Source organism: Chlorocebus sabaeus, chromosome 8 (assembly GCF_047675955.1).
Source record: "Chlorocebus sabaeus isolate Y175 chromosome 8, mChlSab1.0.hap1, whole genome shotgun sequence".
Taxonomy (NCBI): Eukaryota; Metazoa; Chordata; class Mammalia; order Primates; family Cercopithecidae; genus Chlorocebus; species Chlorocebus sabaeus.
In genome coordinates this window covers 26,370,757-26,383,310 of record NC_132911.1, presented here as the reverse complement: position 1 = coordinate 26,383,310, position 12,554 = coordinate 26,370,757, and the positions used below count along the sequence as shown (strand labels likewise).

The 12,554-nt window shown below is 44.1% G+C and overlaps 1 protein-coding gene and 1 pseudogene across 4 annotated transcripts in view; one reads left to right on the top strand and one right to left on the bottom strand.

Moving 5' to 3' along the window:
* Positions 1-12,554, top strand: part of ADRA1A (adrenoceptor alpha 1A) — a 111,102-nt gene that overhangs the window by 81,355 nt on the left and 17,193 nt on the right. The gene's annotated exons all lie outside the window — the stretch shown is intronic.
* On the bottom strand, positions 11,857-12,477 carry LOC140712141 (large ribosomal subunit protein P1 pseudogene; annotated as a pseudogene).

Genomic DNA, 12,554 nt, shown 5'->3' with positions numbered 1-12,554 from the left:
AGATATTGGGTGAGCATTTCAGAGGGGAATCCCGACAGTGGGAAACGACTTTTTTCTTAGAAACATGGCTGGTTTGGGGTCACAGAAAATCACAACAGGTACCAGGGATTAGTTCTTCTGAGACAGCCTCAAATGCACTTGTTTCTGTGTTTGATTATTTTTCTTCAACTTTTATTGTAAGTTCCGGGGTACATGTTGCAAGATGTGCAGATTTGTTACATAGGTAAACTTGTGCCACGGTGGTTTGCTGCACAGATCAACCTATCACTTAAGTATTAAGCCCAGCATCCATTAGCTATTCTTCTTCCTGAAGCTCTCATTCACCACATCCCCCAAACAGGCCCCAGTGTGTGTTGTTCCCCACATGTGTCCATGTGTTCATTCAGCTCGCACTTATAAGTGAGAACACGTGGTGTTTTGTTTTCTGTTCCTGCGTTAGTTTGCTGATGATAACAGGTTCCAACTCCATCCATGTCCCTGCAAAGCACATGATCTCATTCCTTTTTATAGCTGCATAGTATTCCATGGTGTATATGCACCACATTTTCTTTATCCAGTCTATCATTGATAGGCATTTGGGTTGATTCCACGTCTTTGCCATTGTGAATAGTGTTGCAATGAACATACACATGCATGTATCTTTAAAATAGAATGATTTATATTCCTTTGGGTATATACCCAGTAATGGAATTGCTGGGTCAAATGGTATTTTTACCACTTCCCTTGTTGATCCTTCAGGTATTTTTATGCCTGTCTTGGGTCTTCTAGGTTTTACAAAACTTTCTGAATCATTGTCAACACTATCTCTGGAACAGTTGGAAATTCATTCTTAATATTCTTTGGCCTTGGGAAGAGTTTTTTAGTGGACGCACTGCCTTATAGAAGATGTATATTTATTTCTTAAAATTAAATTCTATATATCTCAACCACTATAACGCTAGCCTACATTCTAGTGAACAAAATATTCCACATTGCTCAGCTAACAGATATGCAAATGATCACATCCTGGCGGATGTAATTCTCTGCTCTTCTATGACACTGACTAGAGTCTCTGAGTGGGCACTTGGATTACTATGCTCTACTACCTACTTAACCAGTCAAGTGAATTTTCAGTCTCCTGGGCCTAATAAATTTTCATGTAGAACTCATAGTTCATCTTTAATTCAGCGAAGAATCATTGAAAGGATTTACTCAAGGGAGGGATAGCGTCATGCTTGCTTTCTCAGAATCTCGCTGGCAAGAGTATGAGAAATGGGTTGGAAGCAGATAAGACCAGAAGCAGGAAGCCCAGTTAGAAAACTGATATGAGGTTCTAGCTAGACGTGGTGGTGGCCAGAACTGGAATGGACAATAGCAAGTGAACACAGGTTTCGTAGTCAGGGCTGGGTGATTGGATGTTGTGGAAGAGGTTGGTGAGTGGAAGGTTGAGGATGACAGTGGGTTTCTGGCTTGGACAACTGAGAGGAAGGCTGCCAAAAGTGAAGCAGAGGAGCAAGAGTCGGTTTTGTGGGAGATGGGGAGTTCAGCTTGATGATGAGTTCAGCTTGATGATGAGTTCAGCTTGATGACGTTAAGGATGAGATAGTTTGGAAACATCAGGAGGGATGTCTGGTAAAAGTTGTGTGTGCAGGACAGGAGCTCAGGAGGCAGAGATGGTCTAGGCATAGAGATTTGCAAGTCATCAGGGAAAAGAAAGAAACTAAAGGTATGAAATGAATGAGCTGCCCTGACCTTGCTCTTCCCCCTGAAAGTACCAGCCAGTTCTCAGATGAGAATGCAGAAGGCTTCGTTAAGTTTGAAAAGAGCAAGGATGTGTCTTGCAAGCAAAGCTGAGCTTTCTAAATGTGGCATTTATATGAAAGAAGGAGGCATGGCCAATTCCTATTTTCAAAAATGTCTATAATCAAAACAGTACCATACTCTATTGCCTTTTAAAATTAAAGAGGAAATTGCCCCAATCCCTTTCTGCATTTTAAAATTGGTCTGCCCAGCTATACTTAGAAGCCATATTACAGCTTCCAAAAAGACATCTTGCGTGTTTTAAATGAGCTATTAAAATTCTTATATATATATGTATTATGTCCATTTGAATACGGGACCCATGATTGATGGAGGTCAGGCCCTGGTCAGGTGTTCTAGTCCAGATGTATACAATCTAACAGCGGAGACCTATAGCCAATCTTCATCCCTAGCTTAATTCAGGCAGGGGCGGAGCTGTGCAGGAGCTGAGAGTGAAGAGCAAGGGTTTTTTCATATTCCTACTTTGCACAGAGCTAGAAGATGCTGTTGGAAGATGCAAGGGCCATGCCTCTGGGTGAGCCAGTGGCCTGGGAGAGGACCCGGTATGTCCTCTCCAAGTAGGGAACTGTCCAGAGCACTCAGATTAAGCATCTTTGCAGCAGTCCAGAACCAAAAACCCATTTTCCTGCTCCCCTGTTCACCTGTGACTACTCAAGCATCAGCCAACTCATCTATGTCCTTGCTGGCAAGGATCAGGACCTGAACCTGCTTTAGCCTTTAAGCTGAATACAAAGGGACACAGTCCTGAAAAAGCCTCACACATCCTCCTTGGGAGATCAGTTTTGGTTGTTTGCATCACTGCTTCAGACGTGTGGTGTTTGGCCTTGGACTGGAATCCCACAAATATGAGAGGAGATGATGACTATCACATCTGAATTATAGGCTTCAACCCTTCCTCCAGGACCGCATAAAATGTTTTTATAAGTACTGGAAGTAATCATTTTATGAAGTGCCTGCAACTTAGCCGTATAAAATTATTTGGAGAATGGTCTTGTTTTAATGTAAATGTGAGTGTCTTGAAGATCTGAAAGACCTCCTTGGAATGTAAGTTAAGACAGCTCCGTTTCTGCGTTTGAGAATCTATCTCCAGCTGTGAGTAACTGAAGCAGGAGTTATATTCAAAATGTTGTTTTCTTCCATCAACCAATGTCATCCATTGGTTCAATAAGCATTCATTGAGAATCATGTTGATCACTTAGAGAGATACGAATGAAGGATAAGAAGGAGGGTGTATCTTTAAGGAGACTAAAACCACAAGGATTGAATGTGTCATTCATTCAGCAACATTGTTGGGAGCCTACTAAATGCTGTACACCATTATGGGTGTTGAGGATACAGCAGTAAATTTAAAAGACAAGCATCTCTTCCTTCAAGGGAGTTTATAGTCAAGAAAAGCAACCAAAAATAGAAATAAGTAAAGCACAGAAAATGGTGATAAGGGCTATAGAGCAGTGGTCCCCAATCTTTTTGGCACAAGAGACTGGTTTCATGGCAGACAACTTTTTTATGGACCTGGAGATGGGAGGATGGTTTCAGGATGATTCAAGTGTATTACATTTATTGTGCACTTTATTTCTATGCTTATTACATTGTAATATATAATGAAATAATTATACAACTCACCATAATGTAGAATCAGTGGGAGCCCTGAGCTTGCTTTCCTGCAACTAGGCAGTCCCATCTGGGGGTGATGGGAAACAGTGACAGATCATCAGGCATTAGATTCTCGTAAGGAGCACACAACCTAGATCCCTGGCATGTGCAGTTCATGATAGGGTTGTTGCTCCTATTAGAATCTAATGCCACTGCTGATCTGACAGGTAATGTAAGCAATGGAGAGAGGCTGTAAATTGTGAATACAGATGAAGCTTTGCTGGCCCACCACACACCTCCTGCCATACAGCCCGGTTTCTAACAGGCCACAGACTGGTACTGGTCTGTGGCCCGGGGGTTTCCCCTGCTATAGAGAAAAGTAATTGGTGCTGAATCCATAGGGGAAATGGCAAGAAAGCAAGTTATACTGCAACAAAGAAGGGCCTGTGGATGAGTGGGATTTTGAACACAGCCTTGAAGACAGAGAGAATTGGACAGATTCCAGTTTGAGTAGATACAGGGGAGAGGGACAGGTCATTGAGTGAAGAGCAGAAGAGTACAGCAGAGAACCACAACCACAGGAGCTTGAGGTCACAGTCACCTCACAAACTAACAAAGTTAGAGTGAAAGGTCTACTGTGGCAGGAAGAAAGCCTTGGTGTTGGAAACTCATAATTCATTTGTTGGAGCAACAAATGCCTCCAACTTAGGCATTTGTTGGAGATACTCATAGAAGGTAAACACCTTTGCATGTTCCTGACTGTTCTACCTCCAGTATCTATGGAAGTGCCTGGCCTGAGCAGGTGCTAAGTAAATTATGTGTTAAGTGAATGAGGAATGGAGAAGGTTGTGTAGGACTGGTGGAACCAAATGATGAAGGGCCTTGAATGACAGAGTGAGAAGTTTGAACTTGATCTTATCAGCAACAAAAAGATAATGCATAACACATGTCTTGGCAGATACCCCATTATGAGATTCCTTTAGCTACAATACTGAGCCCCTTGATAAGCCTCCCCTCCCTTTAGTTATTTCTAGGAATTTTCCCCCATGGTTTCTACCCTTTCCATCCCATCTCCTCGGAAAGGACCAGATGAGCACAGCCTTAGCCTCCCAGGCCTCAGATGTGGAGGTCTGCGGCCCATGTATTATTAAGGAGCACATGAGTTCTGATGTGACCAGAAGCCCAAACTCTGCTGTGCTCCAAGCAGGAATAGAGCTAATTCCATTCCCGCTTGGTGCAATCACAGTTGCCTGGGTCCCTATGCAGGTGCACTCCTTGACAGCAGCCTTTGGATTCTCCTCCCATCCCTCCTTTCTGTGATCTCAGAGTAAATCTCTAGGATAGACATCAGGATGTCCTCCCAAAGCCCTCCCCAAAACCTCAGGTTCCCCTCTTCCTTCCAAAGCCTGCCCTCTTCCCTTCTGGCCATCTCTCCACCATGCTCCTTCATCATCCTGCTTGTCATGGGCCTGTTTTCCCCTTTTGACTGTTTCCATTTGCCTAGAAGCATCTGCTCTTACAGATAGGAAGGGGTAGTATCAATTACTGTTCTAAGTCTTTAATTTTACAGATGAGGAAACTGAGGCCCAAGAGGGAAAAATGACTCACCCAGCTTTAAATAACCAGTTCACCATTCAGGGGTGCTGGGTATGGAGGTGATGGAGAAGGCAAATTTGGAAGGTGTTTCAAGGAAAGACACCTGTGGGGTTTGGTGACCAGTTGGAATGTAAGAAGCAAAAAAAGGGGAGAAGGAACTCGATATACATTCTTCTGGCAGGAACTGTTAATTGGGTTCCTGCCCCCACCTCACACTACAGTGAGAGAGATAACCTGTTCTCCTGCCATTGGAGAGCATATCATCTGTGCTCTGGAGGATGAGACAATAAAAAAAACCAAGTAAATAAGAAAACGTAAAAACTGTGATATGTACCATGAAATAAATAAGCCATTCAGCAGGTGTGAGTTTGAAGATTACTCGTCTTTAGACTGGGTGGTCTCAGGGAGAGCTTTTGTGCAGAGATAATTTAAAAATGTTTTAAATGGAAGACTCTCGAAACAATGGTGACCTTAGTGAAAGTGACAAGGCTTGGAAAACACACTGGCTTATGAAAGCAGATCTGCTTTTTAAAGGAAGCAGCCCATAAAAGCACATGATGACTTCCTCATCACTAGCTTTTCCCTGAACAAATAATATTTTAAATAAAGGGGGTGGGGTAGAGAATCTTGCTATCTTTTGAGAGTGTTTCAAATCAAATTATTTATTCAACGCAAGGAGGTCTTCTAGGGAGAAATGCTTGCATGTGGGGTCCCCTGTTACTCTTTCCAGCATTCCTATGGGCATTGGGGTCCAAATCATGCATTTGGGTAGATCTGCTCCTTTTTCCTAAAAGGAGAAATGCTGCTTAGGCTTTGTTAACTGGCAAGACAAACCATTTGACAAGTTTTAATTCAAGCAGTTCAGACTTATCCAGGATGAAATTCCTGATTCCGCAGAGCTCTCCTTGGCCAGCCAGACAGATCCTGTCAAGAGAGCTTTAGCTGCCACTTGCAGAAGTTTGAGGGATGAGAGGACATCTCCCCAAGTGACCTCTTTCCGTGCCTAGATTGCAAAGAGCAATGGTTTTTCACAGTAACCATAGACCAACATACCCCAGGTCCCTGGAAAAGTGGGCAGCACTTCCATCCCACACTGGGCAGGCTCCCAGGGTGCCCCGAGCCTGCCTCCTTTGGGACTGAGTACCCAGCACAGTGTGCCCAGTTCCCCTTACTCACTGCACCCTCCCATGCCATGCTCCCATGCTTTACTCCATGCAGGAGGAGAGCTAATTCCATTCCTGTTCAGTGCCACCTTCTTCACTTTGCCAACCACTCATGCTTTCTGCCAGAAAGTTCAGAAAAGACTCCACATACCAACACTCTCAAGTGAGCATGCGCATGACTTTACTCAGATACATGAGTGGAGAACTGTACAATTTCAGGCCCCAGTTAAATCGGGGAAGAAAAGACTAGTGAAGTCCTTCCAAAGAGGCACCAAAGTCACATCTGCTTGCTCTGTTGGTAAGCTTGATTCTGTCAATAGGACATACGGGCTAAGTGAGGTTCCCCAGCCAGGGTACAGCTTGTCCTCTCTACCTGGAATCCAGGCTGAACCATCTTTACTATCACCAGAGACCACTGCGAGAAGCTAATACAAGCCAAGGGCTCTTCCCAGGAAAATGTATCTCTGGGCATACACATTTAATGTCAATCATGGGAAGTCTGTCTGTGAACCTGAGGTTTCACGCCTAAGGTGACAGTCCATGGTTATTCTGACCACCTTCTTAGACAGCCCTGGTCACCATCTAAGGTAGATAATCTAAAAACTTCTTGCTGACTGAGAGCTGCCCAAGTGGCCCCATATAAACCCCAGGAGGGCTCAGGCCAAAGTAGTTCAGCACAAAGGCATCTGGTAGAATGTGATCTGCCCTTAAACTTCGACTCTACAGCTTGTCTCTGGGGTTTAATTTGATGGGGCAGTTTTCTTCCTGGTAAGAAGGCGCCATCGAGTCTGGCCTGAATGTTACTGGCACTGGAGCTCCTTGGCCTGTTGGTGTGGCAGCCTGTCTCTCCTCTGCTCATTGGATGTGTACCAGGCATATTGGAGAGACCACTCGCTGGACAAGGAGAAACAATTAAGGGTTATTTTATCCCATGGTCATAGAACATTAGCTTCTTCTTTGGAGTCAACATTTTTTTAAATTGAGATCATTCAAACTCCAATTCTCAGAATGTGATGCCCTGCCGACAAACCCTTCTACACAGCACACTCTGACTTTTAAAATAATGTAATTATTGAGGATACTACTCTCCTCTTTCTTCTTTCTCCATATCTCTGCAAAACCTGTTGTCATTCAGTGAAAACTGGACATATTGCCATTAATACTTCCATGCCATCGTAGGGTTGCTAAATGGCACACAAAGATCAGGAGTGGAAATGGGTGAGGTGGAACCGACTTTGGGTCCAGTTGTGTGATTCTGGGGAACTACTCCCATCTTCAGCCTTACTGTCTTCACCTGTAAAGGACAGGTTGACAGCGCTGATCTCAAAGTGCCTGCCAGTCTTCACATTTTAGCCTTCTGCGACTCCAGCTAAGTAGGGTTTACCATAGCCCAGTGTCTCTCAAAGTTGTCATTAAGATGTCAAGTTTTCCGGGGAGTAAAATGAAGCATGGAAGCTGGAGGCTGCAACCAAGAAGACTGACTCACAGCTTTCAGCTTCCACATCAAGTCACCCTCATTCTGAAAGAAACAGTTGAACTAAGGAGGAACCCCCTAATGACCAGTGCTGGATGGGAATTTGAGAACTCAGTTCCTACTCTCACTGACTTTTGAAGCTAACCGTAGCACTCACCAGTGTATCAAATTAATGAAGGAGACCAGCATGGGCAGGAAAAAAATGGTTTTATCTTGTATTGGAGTCATTGAGGCAAACGTTGCTGTAATTTTATAGCTATAAAAGGTGACTCTAATGGCCAAGCCTTTCCTGGGATGACTCCTAGTGCCCCCCTCCCCATAAGCCTATTAGATGAGCCCCAGTTCAAAAATGAAGTCAGATGTTCCCAATAGATATAGCATTCAGTGGAAAAACATAGAGGCAACACTTTAAATTATTCGTTTCAATAGCTTCTTGGCATCTAGAGGTCTTTACAGTGGAAGTGAGGATTCTGAATCTCCATGAATGAGAATGTTGATGGTGTTTGGCCATAAACACCTGTTCTCTCCACCTCAGTCTGACCAGGAGTATGTTGGTCAGGGTGTCCGGAGGGTCAAGAAAGAGGCAGAAATTCTGCAGCAGAGCAAATGGTGGAAAGAAACTCAGTGAAAGGAATAGTCCTTAGGGTGTGGGGATTTTCCAAAGCCCAAGAATTAAACCAGGCAAATTCACATGCAAAGGATGGCTTGAGCTGCAGGGCAAGGTGTTTAGGGGATTAAGTCAGGAGCTGTTGGCTCCTCTTGAAGCAGAGATTGTTGAGGAGAAAAACCATAGCTATGGTGGCCAAAAAAAATAGGAGCTCCTATTCTCATGTGGGTGATTCGGAAGTCCAGCTCTTCCTATGAAGCATGATGAGAAAAACTAGAGGGTCTGATGCCAGATGATAGGGCAAGGAAAAAATGGTAGCAAAATAACATTACAGAAAAAAACCAAATGACTGAACATAAATGGTGGGCCAAAAAAGGAGAATGAGACAGCAGAAGGAAGGCAGGGTTGGGAGAGAATATGAGGCTACAGCCATCAAGCAGAGAAGAAAACCAAGCCACATTGAGAAGAAGAACCATGGCAAGAACACAGAGACACAGCCATTCATTCAGTCAGTCAGTCAGTCCATCCGTCAGTCAGGAGGTTGGCCATTCATGCAGCAAAAATTTGGAGAATGCCTTCAAGACTCCAGCATTGTACTGGATTCTGGAGCTCTGTGAGTGAGCGAAGCTGGCCGGACGGTTGCTCGAATGGACTTCCCCACCCAGTGACTGGATCAGAGGCACCCACCTCTAAACCAGGCTGGTTCAGCCCTGACACTCTAGGTCCTGATGGGTGGAGGCCAGGGACAAGCATTATCCAACTGTCTTCCCACCCTAAAAAGCACTGCCAGTCCTCATGAAGAAAGAGATTTGGGAAGAATGGAGGCTGGGGATAGAACTAATGCAGAGTTCAGAGAAACGGGCACAGATGGTGAAGGTTTGGGCAGAGGAGGGGAGAGCAGGAGGAGGGAACCCTGAATAGGACCAGGCAGCTGCTTTCCAAGCCTGATTCCAGCCCCATCTCTCCTTCCTAGGAGAGGAAAAATGAAGGAAGAGATATGTAGATGGGAATAACGTCAATAAGGAGAGGAGCCGCCCTTCTGCTGTCCTTTTTTCTCTTTCTTTTTTTTCTTTTTTCTTTTTTCTTTTTTTTTTTTTTTTTTTTTTGAGACAAGGATTCACTTCCATTGCCCAGGCTGGACTGCAGTGGTACGCACCGGCTCACTATAACCTCCACCTCCTGGGCTCAAGCAATCCTCCTGCCTCAGCCTCCTGAGTAACTGAAACTACAGGTGCATGCCACCACACCCAGCTAATTTTTGTATTTTTAGTAGAGATGGGGTTTCACCATGTTGCCCAGGCTGGTCTCAAATTCCTGGTCTCAAGTGATCTGCCCACCTCAGCCTCCCAAAGTGCAGGAATTACAGGTGTGAGCCACCGTGCCTACCCCTTTTGCTGTCTCTTCTCACTCTTTGGAAAGTTCCTGAAGGAAGCATAGCTATGAGTCTCTCCTCTAACCCCAGCCAGTCAGCAGCTGCACAAAGAAAATCACGTGGCTCCCTGCACCGGCTCCCCATCGCAAGGGAAGAATACTCCAAGCATGAGAATGGATCCTGCAACCTGGCCCTGGTGGAATTGTCAGTTTGTGAGCATGCAAATCCGTGCTAAACTTACACACATCTGGCTGCTGTCACACACCTGATGGGATAAACCAAACGTTGTCATTTACAGGAAGGTCTCTGGCCTGGAAGCATAAGCCAAAATCTAGAGATTTGCTTGGATTAAAAAGAAAATATTCCTGGGGTTAGGGCTAGAGATTATATGACATTCAGATCTTAGTGTAAATTAGTTTTAACCAACTCTCTTTCTCACCCTATACCTATACCTGAGCCACATTGAAGAAATGAGTGTTTTGAGTGGGGTACAGAGAGGGGGAGTCCAGGATTCACCTGTGAAGACAGGAATGCAGCAAGAGACTAGAGAGAGGGCCCAAGAGCTTGGCTCTGGGTCAGCCAGACCTGGAATTAAGAGCAGGGCCATGCAAGGAAAGAAGGGATGTAAAGGAAGTGACTAAAAGGAAATGTTGAGATTTATGAGTGCAAAACTGGGCTCTGTAAGCAGAATGAGCGTCCTTGAGGGAATTATGGGAAGTTCCAAGACTCTCAAATCATATTTATTAGCATTCACATTTACAGTGCATTTTTTGTCCTTCTTAAAAATTGAAATTATTCAAATAAGGGAAAGATCCTCCCCTCCCTCGCTGATTTACAGAGTAGTGACATTCTCAGACAAGGTGAGTTTTTGGTGTGCTCAGCTCAGACATTCTTGTAGTCATTAAGCACAGGCCCAGGCAGGCCTTTGTGAAGTGGGTTTCCTTAATCACATCACTGTCACTATTAGGAGGAAATATTGGACAATATATAGGTATCATAATGTAAGACAAATTTTTTTCTGGAACTGACTGCATTTGCACAAAACCATCAGTCATGTTGGCATTAGCCATTTTTTCCATCACAGATGAGGTTCGAGAAAGCATTTTTCCAATTCAGCTTTCCCTAGCTGCACACTTTATCACTCCCCATCGGGCATCCTCCTAAGAGAGATATTATTCCAATATATTTGGAGATTCCATAAAGGAGCATGGGCCCTGAAATCACACTGCCCAATTTCAAACCTACCAGTAACTATGTGAGTGACCTCAGTTGAGCTATTCAAACTCATTAAGCCACAGTTTCTTCGTTTGTAAAACAGGGAAGAGTAACATAACTCTTCATGGTACTAATGATGATTAAATCATATGGAAAGTGTTCAGCACACTGCCTTGCCTGTTTCAAATCAGACATTCAAAGACTGTAAACTTTATTATAATTAAAGGACAATGTGAAGAGCTTTAGAGCTAAAGAATAAAACTTTCTCACTTTACATGTTTTTTTTCCCCCAAATAAACACCCATTGTGTGTGTGTGTGAATTTGAGATACATGGAACTTAGCAGGGAGTGTTGCTTCAGAGATAATAAATGCTCCCATCAACAACCACAATATTTTGTCTTCTTTGGGATCTTCAGTATTTAAGTTTACTCTCTGTTTATATTGATGAACTTTTTGACTTAATTTCACAGCAGTGTTTGCCAGAGTAGATTTTAAGAGCACCAGCAATTTGTCATGACTCTGATAGGTCCACAGAGCAAAGAAGAAAAGAAAGACATAAAATCAAGACCTTAGGTTTGAAACAACAACAAAAAAATTGTTCAGGGCCATTAGGAATCATCCATTCAACCTACTCCTTTTTCAGATAAGAAAACTGGAGGCCCAAAGGGATCATGGGACTTTCCCAAAGCCATTCTGCCAACTGTACACAAAGCTGTGGCTAAAAGCCCGTGGAGAAGGAAAACGAGCTTGGGAGTGGAGAAAGAAAAGAAAGGAGGTGGAAGGAAAGTCAAGATGTTATTTTGCAATTTCTCTGAAAGGAGTGAAGAGGGACATTTGGGATTTCATAATTCATAAAGCTCCTTTAGTAAAAGCCCGTGGAAGTCTGAGAATCAGAGAATAAAGAACATTTGACTGGGAGTCCCATACCCTTTATCCATCACTCTTATCAGTATTATAGCTATGAGGTTTGTGACAATCTCTTTAATAAGCATTTTTAAGAGTTCAGCTTTTTATTGAACATGCTATAAAATAGGCTTACTCAAAAAAGTAAAAATTAAAAAAAATAAAAAAGCCCATGTTATCATCAGACTCCAGATTTTCCTTTCTTTGCTTCCACTTTCTTCTCCTCTACCTGGGCTGCAGTAATGGAAGGGCAGGACCTCCTGCAGATGCACCACCAGCTGCTGGAGCAGGTCGTCCCACCCCACCCCTCCGCTGCAGAGGAGGCTCCCGATGTTGACAATGGCCAGGGCCTTGGCAGACAAGCCAGGCCAAAATTTGTCATCATTTACCCCAGCTGCTTTAGAAAGGACATTGACCTTATCCTCTGTGATGATCCCCTCAGCATTATGCAGAACGAGGGCTGAGTCGGTGCAGGCGAGCTCTGAGATGGAGTCCGTGCTATGGACAAGTGCGAGGCTGGGCTGCCCAGAATAGTGCTAGTGCTGGATGCAGTGAGGGCCTCACCCCAAGGCGGCCTCAGCTCAGAAGGGCGGAGCATCTTGGCGGCAGCTGGGAAAAGGCTAAATAAGCATTTTTTCACATTTGTAAATTGAGTAATGGGAGGAGATAATCCTTAAGATTGTTCCCCTTTAAGACTTCACAGTTTTGTTCTTCTGCTGCCAAATGCCCCGTGGCACTCTCTGTGCAGGACATGACAGGTCCTGAGGCGGGATTCCTGCTATGCACATCAACGGGTAGGGTTTGGGTAGGTAGAGAAGGTGGAAAAGGGC